Raw genomic sequence first — 15378 nt, 5'->3', positions numbered from 1 at the left:
GGGCTCCGTGGGGCCCTGCGTGTGTCATGGGACGGGCTCTGGGGGGCCCTGCATGTGTCATAGGACTCACTCCGTGGGGCCCTGCATGTGTCATAGGACTGGGCTCCGTGGGGCTCTCCTGGCTGATTTACAGAAGAGATTGCCAGGCCTTTCTTTCACGGCACCTCTGGGTGGACTCCCACCCAGCTGCTGAATAGCGGCATCAGGGACGGGTCTGTGCCCCTCCGCCTGTGGGACTGGGGGCCGTTGATGCTGGTTGTGGTTGATCTGCCTGTTTCTGTCCAGCGGCCCAGAGGTCTTCTTCCTTGGGGCGTAGGAGCTTGACCAGATGGCTTCCTGGTCCTGCCTTGGGTGGCGTCTCAGCCTGGCGTCATCCAGAGAACAGCCGGGGATTACCAGCGCCTGAGGCTGGTGGGCTGTCACCAGGTTCCCGGCCACGGGTGTGGGTGATTGTCGCCACATGTGTGCCAGGCAGCGTGCGCAGAGCTTGTGCAGATCCCGCCCCCAGCCCGTGGCAGCTGCCAGGGTTCTGCTTTGAGACGTGGGCCAACCAGTGGTCTCACGTACGTCCCCACTGCTGTGGCTGGTGGTATGTGTCACACGCTGGGTGGCACGCACACATCTGATGCACCTCTCTTCCCAGTGGGAGAGATTGGCATCCCAAACAAGGTGGCCGCCACATCCGAAATGCCTCCCACATGAAAGACTTAGTGCCTCTCTGTCTAACCCACCGTGGGGGGTGACTTAGAAGCTCATTGTGCCTCCTGCTCCAGGGCTGGGCTCTGTGTCTCTGTCCTCAGAAGAAAACCGGCGTGGGAAGTTACTGATGAGCCCATGCAGTTCGGGCCTGCCAGGGAGGCCGCCCCTAGGCCTGGATGTCGTCAGCTGCTGTCCAGTTGGCCTCATGAGCCCTGTCTACAACACAACACAACACCTCCCTGTCCCGTGGCAGCCCCATGATCGTTTGTGAGTCAGACTTTGCGATCCGTGCGGGTTTCACCGGCTGCTGTTTGGAAGGAGACTGCCAGGCCTGTGTTCCCAGTCTGTCTAGATCCCTGTCCAGCACCCCAGCAGCACGCAAGCCGTGTCCTCCCCACTGCCTCTCTGCTGGTTCTCCACGTGGGACAGGGGACACAGAAAGGGGGACCCCTGCCTGGAGGTCTTGGCAGGCCAGGCCCCGAGCAGGGCTGCCGTCTTTGGCCTGTTGCCCGTCTGACCTGGGCCCTGTGGGCCGTGAAGCAGCCTCAGGGACGCAACACCAGAAGGGGCTTGTGACCCTCAGTGGCTGGGAGGACGGGGAGGAAGCCGTGGTAAGGAAGCTACTGAGACATTCACTGATGGCCTCGCCTGTGACTCGGCACGTGTGCAAGGACCCCAGAGCACACTGAAGAGGTGTTGTCTAGAGGTGTCGGCTGGTGGCCAGGCACAGCCGCTGGGGAGAGCTCTGGGCAGGCGGGGGCCCAGTGTGGGAGACGGGCACAGACATGTGCCAAGCACTGTCCAGCACCTTCCAGAATCTTCCAGGATGGGCACAGACCAGGGAGGCAGGGAGACTCTGGACCTTTAAGAGACGTGTGCTCTGTGAGCCCCCGCCCGGTGGTCTTTGGAAGGAGGAAGTGAAGCTGCCCTTACACCTGCCGGCTGTCATTCTTCAGCAAGTCTGGGGCCTACCCCTGGTCCCACAGCTACAAAACTCACTGCCATTGAGTCGATTGCAACTCATAGCGACCCCCATTGGGTTTCCAAGGCTGTAAATCTTTAGGGAAATAGATTGCCTCATCTTCCTTCCATGGAGCAGCTGGTGGGTTTAAACCTCTGACCTTCTGGTTAGCACCCAAATGCCTTACCCATTGCACCACCAGAGCTTCTTCAGTTGCTCCTGATTACCTTTCTCTGCTCTCTACATTTTATCGTGAAAACTATCTAACATACCACAATGATGAAGGCATTTGACAGTGTACCTGTCACTAGATTCTGCGACTACCATTGGACCACACTGGCTTTAGGAACCCCGGCCGGTACAGGTGATTTGCTGCCAGCTGCTAACCTAAAGGCCGGCAGTTCGAACCCCCTCAGTGGCACCACAGAAGCAAGGCCTGGTGACCTGCTTCTGTAAAGATTGCAGCCGAGACAGCCCTGTGGGGCAGTTGTGCTCTGTCGCGTGGGGTGGCCGTGAGTTGCATTGGCTCGACGGCAGTGGGTTTGGTTTTTGGTCTGGACAGAGCTGAAGAAGGAGCCGAGATTGTTCAGAACCAAGCTCCTAAACGCAGTGGTTCCTGCCCTCTCAATGGCCGGGCCTTGCCCCTGCTGCTGGCAGGAACGTCGGTTTCCTCCCCTCCAGTGTCCGGGGACCCGTGTAGACGTGCTGACAGGTGACGACGCGCTGGTCTAGAGTGTCCACGTTTGCCTCCTTCAGGGGGACGCTCCGGTCTCCCGAGCTGCAGTGGAGCTGTGTGAGGGTCTGCACCCCAGCCGGACGGCCTACCTGCCCCACCCTCAGGCTGCCCCCTCCACCTGTGTGTGGCCAGGGCCAGGTCTGTGGCCATGCAGATGGGATGAGCCGCAGGGACCCAGACTCCGTGGTCCCTGTGACCAGCACAGACGGCCCCATCTGTGCCGTCCTCACCCTGCTCCTGACGTGAGGCACTCCTCGCCGGGAATGGCTGAGCTGAGAAGTCGCCCATCTGGGTTGCATGACTAGGGCAGGGGAGGGCTGCTCACTGCTTCCTTCCTCCACCGGCTGGTGCGCCCTTCCTGGTTCCCTGCAGCAAGGACACTGTCCTTTCCTCCGGTTGAGTCCCTACCCCACAGAGCCCATCTCCCCTCCCCGCTGCCTGGCTTAAGCTTCCTAAAGGAAGAAGGGGCAGGGATGAGGATAAGGGGACCCACCTGCGTGTCTGAGTCCATGCTCTGACCCACCTGTGCCTTCAGAGTCCATGCCATGGACCCCTCTGAGTGTCTGATGCCATGCTGCAGGCTCACTGTGTGTCCGGCGTCCGCTCCGTGGGCCCACCTCGATTCTGTGCTGTAGACTCGTTGTGCGTTGGGTGCCTGTGCACCCGCAGAGCTGATGACGCCGTGTGTGTTTGCGGAGCCCCTGTGTCCGCTTGAAGGGCTCTCAGCACAGCATGCATCGTGCACCCCTGGAGGGCCTCCTGGCTGTGGCAGCACTGAGGACAGAGGGCTGCCTGGGGACAAGGAGGACCCAAGGAGGGCCCCTCCCTCCAGGAAGGCTTCCTAGCAGAAGGGGTGTCAGAGCTGAGGCCTGGAAAACTGACACTGAGTCAGTCAGGCCAAAGAGGTGGGAAGGATCGGACCGGCAGAGGGAACAGAATGAGATAGGCACAGAGGTATGACACCTGGCTTGTTGGGGGAGCAGGTGGGTGTGACCAGGGCCAGGAGAAGCCCAGGGAGAGACAGGAGGGGCTAGGAGGAGATTGGCCCCCGAGTCAGCAGTTGAGGGGCGCTGTGAGGGATGGGGTATAAGCAGGAGAGGGACAGGACACAGATGCATTTGAGAAAGTCCTCCCGACGGGTTGGGGTCAAGCTGGGAGGAGCCGAGGGCTCCCGGAGAAAGGCTAGCAATAACCCAACGCTTGCTGTCTCCCTGGGGCCCGGAGCAGGTGAGGACCAGAGAAGGAAGTGTTTATTGTTAATTAAAAACAAAAAGCGAAAAATCCGGTTGCCGAGGAATCATGAGGCTCCAGGCAGGCCCCTGGCGTCAGGTAGCACCAGGCCCGGAGGCTTTTCAGTGGCTGAACTTTTGGCCACACACCCAGAGGCCTTTCTTCTGTTTGGACTGACCCTCCCACCTTCCGTTCGTAGCTGATCACGTTCACCCCTTGACCATCCTAGGGCACAAGACTTGGTGAGCCCAGGGACTGGCTGCCCGGAGCTAAGAAGGCCGTCAGTGACCCTCAAAGGCCCGGGCTTGTCTGGACCCTGTTTCCCCTGTCCTACTCCCCCGCTGGCCCACCCTCTCAGCCTCAGAGGGTGGGGGGTGGCTGCCCCAGGTCCTAGGAACCGAGAAGCAGCAGGTCCCTGCATGTAGACACTTGGGGACCAATGACAGGGCCCTGGGCCTCTGGACTTGGCCTGGTGGCACTGTCTTTGTGCTGGTCTCTCCCCTTCACACGCCCCAGCGAGAACTGGCAAACCCCTGGCAGGGGCGCTCGGCCAGGCTGGGTCATCCAGGCGGGTGACTCATGCGGCGGGGGGTAGGGGGCAGGGAGCTGAGCGCGGGGCTTGTTACTAGCAAAGCCACGAAGTCCCCTAGGTCACTTCACACAAGGGACAAATGGTTCATTCAGGTCCATGTGGCTGCAGGCAGGCTGCCAGCAGCACTTGGGGTGTGGGGGAGATTTCATTATGCAGAGACAGAAGCTGCAGATTGTCTGGGGAGTGGGGAGCGGCCAGCACACCCAGCTCTTCCTGCCGCCTCCCACACGGACCATTCTGTTCACAGGCTCTGGGCCAGGGCCAGGCTGGGGCTCAGGTACAGGGCCCCCTCTTCCATGAGGTCACTGCAGGGCAGACAGCTTCGGGGGCTCAGTTTCCCCTCGGATTCACGGGGGACAGGGATGGGGGTGGGGAGAAAAGTCCAGTCCACAGGGCATGCTACACCCGTCTCAGCATGAATGTTGGGCCCCTCCCCAAGAGAACGGGCGTAGGATGACCGGTTTGCCTCTTCGTCCTGCATCCCCTGGTGGGGGTTCAGAGACCGAGGAGACCAGAGCCGGGCAGTGGATGGGGACATGGGCAGGAGGCAGGGAGCAGACCAGCGGCCGGTGCAGAAATCCGACCTGAAGACCCTGGCTTCCCTTTGACATGTTGAAACCTGGTGCAGAAATGAGCAGAGGGCACTCAGCCTCCCTCCCTCTGACCCTGGATCTGCCCCCTGGGGAGGTCATGGGGTCGCCAGCTGCGGTGGGGAGCAGAGCCCCGTTCCCGGGAGACAGCCCCTCTCAGCTTCACGTCATCAGCATCTGCAGCTCTGGGGCTCCAGGCTGCTCAGTGGGCTCTGGAGGCGTTTGGACTCTTGGGCTCTGTCCCTCAGGGCCCAGAGCCAATCAGTCCTTTCCCTCTTAGGTTTCCGAGGCCCGGATTTTGCACCTGCCTGGGCAGGGCCCTCTGTGCTGGGACCGCGTCGGGGTGATGTTTGCCAGGTGTTCCCTCCCCAAGCCCTGACTGGGGACCAGGTCTCCACCGTGGCCGGTGAGAGTCCTACTCCCCGCCTCACAGTCGGGGGGCCGATGTCCCAATCTCTGGCTCCAGAAAGAGCTGCCGGCGGTTCAAATCTCCGCACCTTCTCCCCCTTTCTATTCTGGAAAAGATGAAGGTGGAGGCCTCCCTTCACGGGTGAAGCCACAGTCGGGCAAACTGTGGTTCTCCCGAGGCTGGCCAAAGGTTGGGTGGTGCCAGCAGCTACTGAACTCCCCGTCACTGGAGGTGTTCAAGCGTAGGGTGGATGGCTATGGAACAGGGAGCTTGAGAAGGGATTCCCACGGGAATTGTGAGTGCTGAGATGTTTTGCAGACCCTTCTGAGAGGGTATGAAGGAGGGAGGGGCTTCCTTGTCCTTCACGGTGGTCCCAGGCTTTCTGTTCTCTCCGGAAGCCCTTCCTTTCCCTGTGTCGACCAGCCGCCACTCTGGCCGGCAGCCCTCTTCCACTTGCTGGGTCCCTCTGGGTGGTGGGCAGGGGCTCTGTTAGAGCCTGTGGTTGGGAGTCCGCAGCGGGTGCGGGGAGGAAGCTCCCTGGAGACGAGGTTGCCTCAGTCACCGTGGCAATGTTGACAGTCAGTGTGACCACAGGGACCCGAGTTTCCCTCCCCTCTCTGCTTGGATGCCTGCTGTTCGCGCTGACGTGGAACTGGGGCAGGCTGGTGACTCAGCCTGTCCCACTGCAGTGGTGGCGAGCTGCCTGAAGTCCCTGGGGCAGGAGGCTGGCCTGGGGAGGGGGTGGGGAGGTCAGGGCCAGAGGCTCCTGGGGACAGCTTGTCCCTGCTGGGCATCTTGCCTGGCGAAGCTCTTGGCCGCCCTGGGTGAGGAGTCTGCAGCTAGCACAGCTGGTAACGTCAGTGAGCTGTGTGCCTTCGTCACTCGAGTCACCGGGGCAGGGGTAGTACCAGGCGAGGCCCCTTGGGTGACTTCATGGAGCCTGGAAGGACCGGGGGAGTCTTTCAGCAGTGCACCCCCACCCATCCCTGCTTAGTCCGCAGCTAAGAGGTTGGGGAAGGAGCCCTGTAGCACGATGGTGAAGCACTCAGCTGTCATCTGAAAGTTCAGCAGTTCCAACCCAGAGGCTGTGAAGGAGAAACACCTGGTGGTCTGTCCCATAAAGACTACAGCCTGGGAAGCCCTGTGGGCAGCTCCACCCGGTCACCCAGTCGCTGTGAGGCAGCATGGGCTTGATGGCGTCTGGCATCTGGCTGCTGGGGACTGGAGCCCATCCTCAGCCCTGTGTCTGGGTAGGAAGAGGGGCCAGTTATGGGATTGTGGAAAGCAGGAGTCATCGAGGGGAAAAACATGTGCCTGGATGGTAACTCACCAAAGTTGAAGAGGCCTTCCAGAGCCCAGCAGACGGCTCTCAGCAGCCACCAGCCAGGGCTTGGCCGGAGAGGGACCATCCTCTGAGCGCCTGTCATTTCTGTCTAGCTTCTCCCTCAGCAGTGGCACTCCTTCATGGCAGTGAACTTAGTGAGTGGAAATGAAAGGTAGTGGGGCTGGAGTGGGGGGCGGTAGTCTTGGTCCTTGGTCAGCGTGGGCTGCAGGGGAACCCCGGGCTGAGTCAGCCTGAGCAGCTTTGCCGTCAGTGTGGGGGAGTGTGGGGTGGTGGCATGTCATGGTGCATGGAACCAAGGTCACTGGGGCCTGAAGGCCTGGGAGCACCCCCTCCCTCGAGACTCTGTGAGTTTAGTGGAGTAATATTTGGTTTAAAATGCCCTCTGCCTCAGATACGTGGGGGCTGGTGTGGTCAGGGTTTATCGTAAATCTTTGGTACGAAGCAGGCTGGGGTGATACCTGGGAAATTGGGGGAACAGATTAATGGTGTGCTGAGAGGACAGTGTTTTCTGCTTGAAGTGGAACTGCACCATTGCATTTAGGCAGCCTACAGACGGCACGACGGTGTTTCGTAGGCTGTGTCCTGGTGAAATGTCAGCTTTACCCACAGAAAGGCTTTATGGGAGATGTGAAATCCAGCAGCCTGAGAAACGGCCAAGGGCCTGACTACTAACCAAAGGGCTGGCTGTTCGAACCTACCCAGACGCACCTCGGAAGACAGGCCTGCTCCTCAGTTTCCCAAAGGTCACAGCCGTGCACGGCCCCTAGAGCAGACTCCGCACACGGGGTGCTGTAAGCTGGAGTTCACTCGACAGCCGTGGGCACTGTTCTCGCAGGCGTGGTTGCAGGTGACGTCATGGGTGACGCAGAGAGAGAGGGGACCCAGGACGCATGGCCCAGATGCGGACGGTGCCCTGCCTGGGGTCACCACCCAGGGGCTGGCGCTCGCTGTGTGTTGGTCTGAATGTCCCCTGACCCTTCTCGACAGATTCCTTCTCAGGAGTCTCTGTGACCCCAGTGGTATCACTGGAGGGTATAGTGAGTGGGTGGGAGCCGTACTGGGTGACCCTGTCAGAGAGGGTGACGCCAAAATGACCGTCATGCAATTTTTATGCAGTGTTTCAGGAGAAGTTTATTATTTTTAATGAAACTATCCTTGCAGTAGTTACAACAACAGAAACGTTTTTCCTAAGTCCAGCTTACATGTAGCAGTGTGCCTGCAAGGCTCAAATTCCCATTGACTTTTCCTTCTAATGCGCTGGGCCAGAGCTGTCATTATTACCTAATTGCAACAATGTTTTGAGTCACGTGGTTTTGTCTGCAGACGCTGCAAGCCCACACTGTTTTAGTTGCTGCAGGTTTTTTATAGTCGCCGATTTTGTCAAATTTTCTGGTGTTTTAGCTACAATATTGTAGTAAGTTGTGTTTGTGAACCTCTGTCAATAATTTTTTGAGAGTGACGTCATCATTAAAGGAAAAGGAGGAAAAGAAAAAAAAAAAAGGCTTCCGCTCGGTTACTAACAACATTGTAACAAGTGATGCTGCGATTCAATGTGGAAGCGGTTTTTTGTTAGTATTCCAATGATCTAGGAAAGATTACATTTACAACCATATCGGGTATTGTTCTATGATTAAAATGGACCGTAAACATTACTCAGGATGCTGTATGGTCTGGTCTGGGAGGAGGTCTATGGAGATGGCGACACCACCAGTGACCATATTGAGTGACACCAGCCCTAGTGACGCCACGGGTGACCTGCCTCCTGGAAAGGTCCTGGAAGTTCAGAGCACAGGCCGGAACGCTTGTTCCTGGAGACGAGGAGCATGGTGTCCGCCAGGCAGCTCCTGGCTCAGGGGAGACAGACAGGGGCGGCTGCTCTGATGTTTCAAGCCTGAGTGGCAGGCGGGCTGGGCGGTGGTGGCTCAGTAGTTGAACTGCCGCCTTCGGGTTCGATTCCCACCTCATGCGCAGCCGTCTGTCCGTGGGGGCCTGTGTGTTGCTGGATACTGAAGACGTGTCAGCAGAGCCTGCAGACTACGATAGACCAGGGAGAAAGGCCTGGCGTCTACTCCAAAAATGAGGCAGTGGAAACCCCGTGGATCACAGCCGTTCCGATCAGAACTTATTAGGGGTCATGGAGACGGCCCAGAACTGGGCACTGCTTGGTCTGTCACACTTGGTCACCATGAGCCAGGAGCCGTCTCCAAAGCAGCCAACACAGACAGGATCTGTAGGGGGACGTGGACGGAGCTCTCCCAGAGTCGACGGCTGTGCAAATGCCCCGGGGCAGGCGGAAGCGTGAAGGACAGAAAGACCCACCGTGGGGCTGAGCAGGTGGTGGGCAAGAGAAGTGGTCAGTGCCAGGTCCCAGTGGGCCTGGGGGCCAAGTGAGGGGCGTGCACTTCATCCCACGCATAAGCCAGGCCGTGGGAGGCCTTTAAGCAGGAGGTGATGTAGTCCGACCTGGCGTCTCAAACCTCACTCGGAGGGCTGCGGGGAGGGAGGCTGGGCTGGAAGTGGCAGGCACTTGGGAGGGTTTTCGATGACACAGAGACAGAGGAGGAGCCACGAGAGCCAACTGTTAATTTTTTAGGAAGTTTGTGAGCCAGTTGTTACTCCCAGCTGTAATTAAAACTAAAATTATGTAAACTTACAAGTAGTTACATGATCAAAACCGAGGCCATGAATACCAGTGTTTATCACTCCCCAAGTGCTTTACTATGTTGGTTCTCGATGTTTGCCCTCGTGGTGCCTGGGTGCTGGGAACGCTGCAGAATGGCAGCTACTGGAATCTCGTCCTGGCTCCACCTTGAGTGATGTCACACGGCAGCTTGACATTGGCCAAGGTGGAGTATTTCCATCATACCAAAAAAACAAAAACCCAAACCCACTGCCATTGAGTCGATTCCAACTCATAGCGACTCCCCCTGGGTTTCCGAGGTGGTAAATCTTTATAGAGGTAGATCGCCCAGTCTTCCTTCCGTGGAGTGGCTGGTGGGTTTGAACCACCAACCATCTGGTTAGCAGTCAAATGCCTTGGGCACTGTGCCACCAGAGCTCTTCATTTACCACATAGGAATGGGCAAAGGCTACAGACTGACCCGAAAGCAAGTTGTCAAGCAGTGACCATCGTGCCCCTGGAGGAGGGTGGCTTTGGCTGGACAGGGACACTTGAGGCCAGAGGGAGATGGGTCGGCAGGTATTTTGGAGGTAGAAACTCACTGACGGTTTTGACGTGGAGGCTGAGATGCAAGGATGATGCTGAGATGTCCAGGTTGATTGACTGGTGGATGGTGGCGCTGTTTCCTGACGGGGTGGCCTTTGGGGGCTTGAGGTGGAGGTGGGAGGGCTGCCAGGGCATGGGTCCGAGGCTCTGGGGCTCAGCAGGGACCCAGTGTATGCTGGGCCATATGAACCCTGCCCTTGAGGACCACCCCGGCTGTGGGGAGACAGGTCCATTCACTCATAGGGCATCCCGTCCAAAGGCTGAGAGTCCCAGAGTGATGATCAGTTAAATGCTCCAGTAGCATAGTGCCTGAGGCATTTGACCACTAACCAGAAGGCTGGCAGTTCAAACCCACCAGCCACTCTTCAGAAAGAAGGTTGGGCAATCCACTTTGTAGTGATACTGCCTCAGAAACCCAAGGAGGGGTCGCTATGAGTTGGGTCTGACTTGACGGCACATAGTAACAACAAAAATAACCACCCAAAGGCTGGGAGTTCAAACACGCCCAGCGGTGCGTTGGAGGAAAGGCCCCACCCACCGAACTGCAGGCGACCCACAGACACAGCCCCACTCTACCCAGGGGCCCACCGCGACTCGGAGTCGACTCAGTGGCCCTGGCTGTTTGCTTGTCTGTCAAAGGCTCGTGCTGCTGGCAGGGGGCCAGTGTCCCCTCTGCACCCCAGCCCTCACCGACTGCTGTACCTGGTGGGGCTCCGAGCTTGGGTCACGGGTACCGACAGGCCAGCCAAACGGCTGTTTCCGCCCACCACTTCCTCCCTTCCCTCTTTTCCCACGTTTTGCTAGGTTCAGCCCACCAGGGCCTAACCCGTGGGGTTTCTTTCCAGGCCCGCTCCTTCCCCTTTCCAGAAAGGCCTGAACCGGGCTGCGTCGGTCTCTTACCTTCCCTACCGGCCCCGCGGCTTTTCCCTGAGAACCTGCTGCCCGGCATGGCCCCCTCGCTCACGCCCTCAGACAGCGTGCACACCTGCACCAGGTGCCGCGACATATCAGACAGCTCTGGGAGCTGAGGCTTTACCCACCCGAACGGCTCAGGTGGGACGCTAAGGCCTGTAGGTCCGTGTGTGTTCCCTGTGAGCTCTGATCATCGCACGTGGGCGCTTCCCGGCGGCAGACGTGTGCTCCCTGACGTCTGTGGAGGCCACAGGTCCGGAGGGCAGGTCCCGTTGGCAGGCTCCCACTCCCTCTGAGGCCCAGGGCAGAATCCTTCCCGTCTTCCAGGTTGTGCTGGCCCCAGGGTCCTTGGCTTGTAGCAGCGTCCCGGCACCTTCTGTCCCGTCTCCACATCCCCTCCTCTGCCGCGTGTCTGCCTCCTTCTTTTCTGTTCTTATAAGGACACTCATCGTTGGGCTTAGAGCCCACCCAGGATGAGCTCATCTCTGGGTGCTTCCCAAGAAGGAGTCTGTGCGCTCCCACCAGCCGTTGCGTCAGCCCGACTCAGGGCAGCCCCATGTGTGCCAGGGTAGAATGGGCTCCGTGGGATCCTCAGGGCCTGGGTTTTCAGAAGTAAATTGACAGGCCTCTCTTATGAGGTGCCTCTGGTGTCTCGAACCCCCAGCCTTTCCGTTAACAGCCAGTGCGTTAACCGCTAGCACCACCCAGGGACTCCAGGGACATCTGCAGCGGCTCTTACACCAAATAAGGCCACATCCAGGGATTCTGGGAGGATGGATACTTTTTGGAGCCACCACTCAACAGGTTGGGCAATCCTACTTCCGTAGTGATACTGCCTCGGAAACCCAAGGAGGGGTCGCTATGAGTCAGGGCTGACTCGACGGCACATAACAACAACAACAACAACTCAACCCACAGCAGATCTCATGGTGGACCTGTAAGTTGGCAGCCTCTGTGGCATCCCCCTCCCCAAATCACACCATCCCCTTTGGTCATCCTTGGACTGGTCGTGACGTTCTGTGGCCTTGGGAGACCGCCTCCTTACGGCATGCAGAGGCCTTGCTGGGTTTTTTTTTTTTTTTTCTGGCCAGATCCGAGCTCCTTCTCAGATGGTGCTGTTCATTTTATCCATCCCGGGCCTTGCTAGCACCGTCTGCCCAGCCCCCCGCCTCGAGGGCTCACGCCACTCCCTCTCGATCAGGCCCTTATTAAAATCCTGGAGCCTCCAAACGGGCTCAGTCATCAGAAGGGATCAAAGGAGAGCCGAGATGATTAGAGGGCTGGGCCGCGTGGTTGGAGCTGAGAAAGACAAGGGGACGGAACAAGTGGACTGTCCCAGCGTCTGCAGAAGGTCGTTATGACTTGAAGGGTGGTGCCCAGCTGTTTCCCATCTCCTCCAGGGGCAGAGGGAAAAAGGAGGAAAGAGTTGGAGCCGTTGGTTAGGTACCAGGGCGAACTTCCTGGCCGGGAGCAAGACCAAGCCGTGGGATGGGTTTCCTGGGGCAGGCTGGGGAGTCTCCTTACCTGAAGGGCTCAAGGCCTGGCAACGCCTGCCCGCATGGAGGTGGCAGGGTCTGGGTGCCTCTGGGACACAGTCCTACAGTTCCTGGCTTAGGAGGTTGGCTGCCTCCTGCCATTGTCCCTCGGGCTCCCAGAGGGGAGCGCTTTGGGGAGGCGTGCACCCTGGCTGGGCTCCTGGAGGAAGTGTGTATCTCCTTAGCTCCACCGTGAATGCAAACTCAATGCCCGTGCTAATCTGGCCGAACGGGATGCCTGCTCCCCGGAGAACAATCGCATGGGTGTGTCTCCACTCACCTGGTGCTTTGGATAAAAACCCTGAGAATGCTGCTGGGGCCCTGCTTGGACTTCGCCCTGGAGGCCCTGGAACCTGCCGTGGGCTCAGGCTGTTTCTTTGGGGCCGTGGCTCACGGCCGGGACCACAAGCCCCCGAATACCACGGGGACAGATGGCCCGCCAGTTGCTGCTTTGCAGACAAGAGGTGCTCGGGGCTAGTGCGGGAGCCTTCAGGGGCCATTCCAGGCTCCTTTGCTGGAACTTGGGGCTCCCGGGCAGACGAGGGTGTGTGCACATCTGACATCCTGTGGGTTTGCAGTTCTCATGCCCACAAACTCACTTGGTTGAAAATAGTTCAAAATATCTGAAGTATGAGAGAGGGAGTGACTGCTTCTCCTAAAGGCAAGCCCGATTTCATCTACTTAAAAGCACCCAGCAAACCTAGTGTATTCCCACAGGTGCCTAAGAGCCCAGCTGCCACCCTCCCCCCACGTTTGGGATCTTTCAGAAGGGGTGAGTCAGGGAGGGGAGAGGTGTGTAGTGAGCAGGCCCAGGCCCAGGATAAGCTCCTGGGCACACAGATGCCACAACTTAGAGACAGTATTGCAGGGTTGCCCATGGCCGTGTGGGGACAGTCGTAGCTGTTGTTGGCTGCTGTCAAGTCAGTTCTGACTCACAGCGACCCCACGCACAGCGGGAACGGAACCCTGCCTGGTCCCGCACATCCTCAAAATCGTTGCTAATCTGAGCCCATCATTGCAGCCCCTGTGTCAGTTCACCTCATTGAGGGTCTTCCTCTTTCTCACTGGCCCTCTACTTTATGAAGCACGATGTCCTTCTCCAAGGACTGGTCTCTCCTGAGAACGTGTCCAAAACACGTGAGGTGAAGTCTCACCATCCTTGCTTCTAAGGAGCATTCTGGCTGGACACCTTCCAAGACAGATTTGTTCATTCTTCTGGCCGTCAGCCCATGGTATATTCAATACTCTTCACCAACACAATGATTCAAATGCATCAATTCTTCCTCATCCTCCCTTACTCATTGGCAAGGTTTTGAATGCATATAGTGATTGAAAATACTAGGGCTTGGGTCAGGTGCACCTTAGTCTTCAAAGGGACATCTTTGCTCCTGAACACTTGAAAGATCCCTTGCTGCAGATTTGCCGGTGCAATACGAGGTCTGATTTCTGGACTGCTGTTCTCATGGGCATTGACTGTGGATCCAAGTAAAACAAGATCCTTGGTAACTTCAGTTTTCTCTCTGTTTATCATGTTTTTGCTTATTGATTTCAGTTTTCTTTATGTTGAGGTGTCATCTATACTGAAGGCTGTAGTCTTTGATCTTCATCAGGAAGTGCTTCAAGTCATCTTCACTTTCAGCAGCAAGACTGTTATCTCATGTCGCAGGGCTCATTTGGGTCAGGGAGAGGGGCTGTGGGGTTGTGTCTGACTCACAGCGCCCCTAGAGGACAGAGTGGAACAAGCCCATAGGGTTTCCAAGGCTGCAGTCTTTAGGGGAACAGCCCTCCGGCAGAGCAGCTGGGGCGTTCAACTGCTGACCTTTTCATTAGCAGCTGAGCCCTTAGCCACCGCCCTCCAGGGCCCTTGGAGCCTTCCTAGCTGCTGTGAATTCTCCAGGGCTCTCCCACTTTGTGCCCAAGGCAGAGTCCTGAGTCTAGGGTCATGGGGTGGCCGTCTGAGGGAACAGGTGGGAGTGTCATGGGCAGGACAAGGATGGTGTGGGTGACAATGCCTCTTGGGGCCACTGCCGCCTACATATGCCCCGGGGTGGGGGGGAGGGGGCTTGTACAAATGCAGGTTCCTGAGCTCCCTGACCTGTGGAATCAGACTTTCCAGGGCTGGCCCTGGGCTACGTCTTTTAAGGCCTTAAAAGTGCACACCTGGAGGGCTCTTCCTGGGAGTGAGCAGTGGCTTGTTGCTTCTCAAGTTCTGTGTGTAACCCAGCATTTTGTCCCTAGTCCCTGGGACCCACTTGCCTTGTAGGTCACCAAGAAACCAAACCCACTGCCACCAAGTCGATTCCAAGTCATAGCGACCCCCCTTGACATTCCGAGGCAGTAAATCATTACAGAAGTAGATTGCCCTGTCTTCCTTCTGAGGAGCAGCTGGTGGGTTTGAACCGCTAGCCTTCTGGTTAACAGTCAAAATGCCTTAGGCACTGTGGCATCAGAACTCCTTGTAGGTAATAGATTTTCATCAATGTTTGTGGAGTGAATAGAGGAGCTAGGGACTTCTGTTCTGGAGGGAAGGCCAGGCCTTAGGTCTGGAAACACAAGGGCATCTAAACACCCCTACGTCCTTGACTGCAGGAGGCCTGGCTGGATCGGCAGGGGGCAGCTCCCCTTCTCCTAGTTCGCTCATTCCTTTCTTCAGGCCTATGAATAGCTTGTCCTTACCAGGTGGCAGGCCGGGTCCGTGCTCTGCCCTGAAGAAGCCCCCCTATTTGGGGGACGCACACATCCCTAGCTGTAGTGGCAGGGGCTCTCCATTCTTCTGCCCGATTCCTGTCCCCGGGGCGCAGGCTGTACTCCGGGATGGCAGGGTGATGGGCTGCAGGGGCGTATGCAGCGGGTGGGGTTCGGGAACCTTCAGTGTCCAGCCACTTAATGCGCGCGCTCGTGAGCCCCCAGGCCGGCTCTTGCTCACCCGACCGACCGAGGCCCCAGCGGAGCAGCGGGCGAGCGCACAGCCGCTTAACCCTTGCGACGCCCCAAGCGCGGGAAGGGAGGCAGGCGAACTTTGTTTGCTGCGTAAACACTGGAGGACCCCTGCGCCCTGGAAAGGGGAGCCGCTCTTCCCCTCGGCGCCCGCCCCCGCGCGGCCGGCCCACACATCCGCCCACATCTGGCCGCAGCGCAGCGTC

Source organism: Orycteropus afer, unplaced genomic scaffold, assembly GCF_000298275.1.
Source record: "Orycteropus afer afer isolate SDZICR_OR568_19922 unplaced genomic scaffold, OryAfe1.0 scaffold00018, whole genome shotgun sequence".
NCBI classification, from domain to species: domain Eukaryota; kingdom Metazoa; phylum Chordata; class Mammalia; order Tubulidentata; family Orycteropodidae; genus Orycteropus; species Orycteropus afer.
This window is presented reverse-complemented; position numbering follows the sequence as displayed.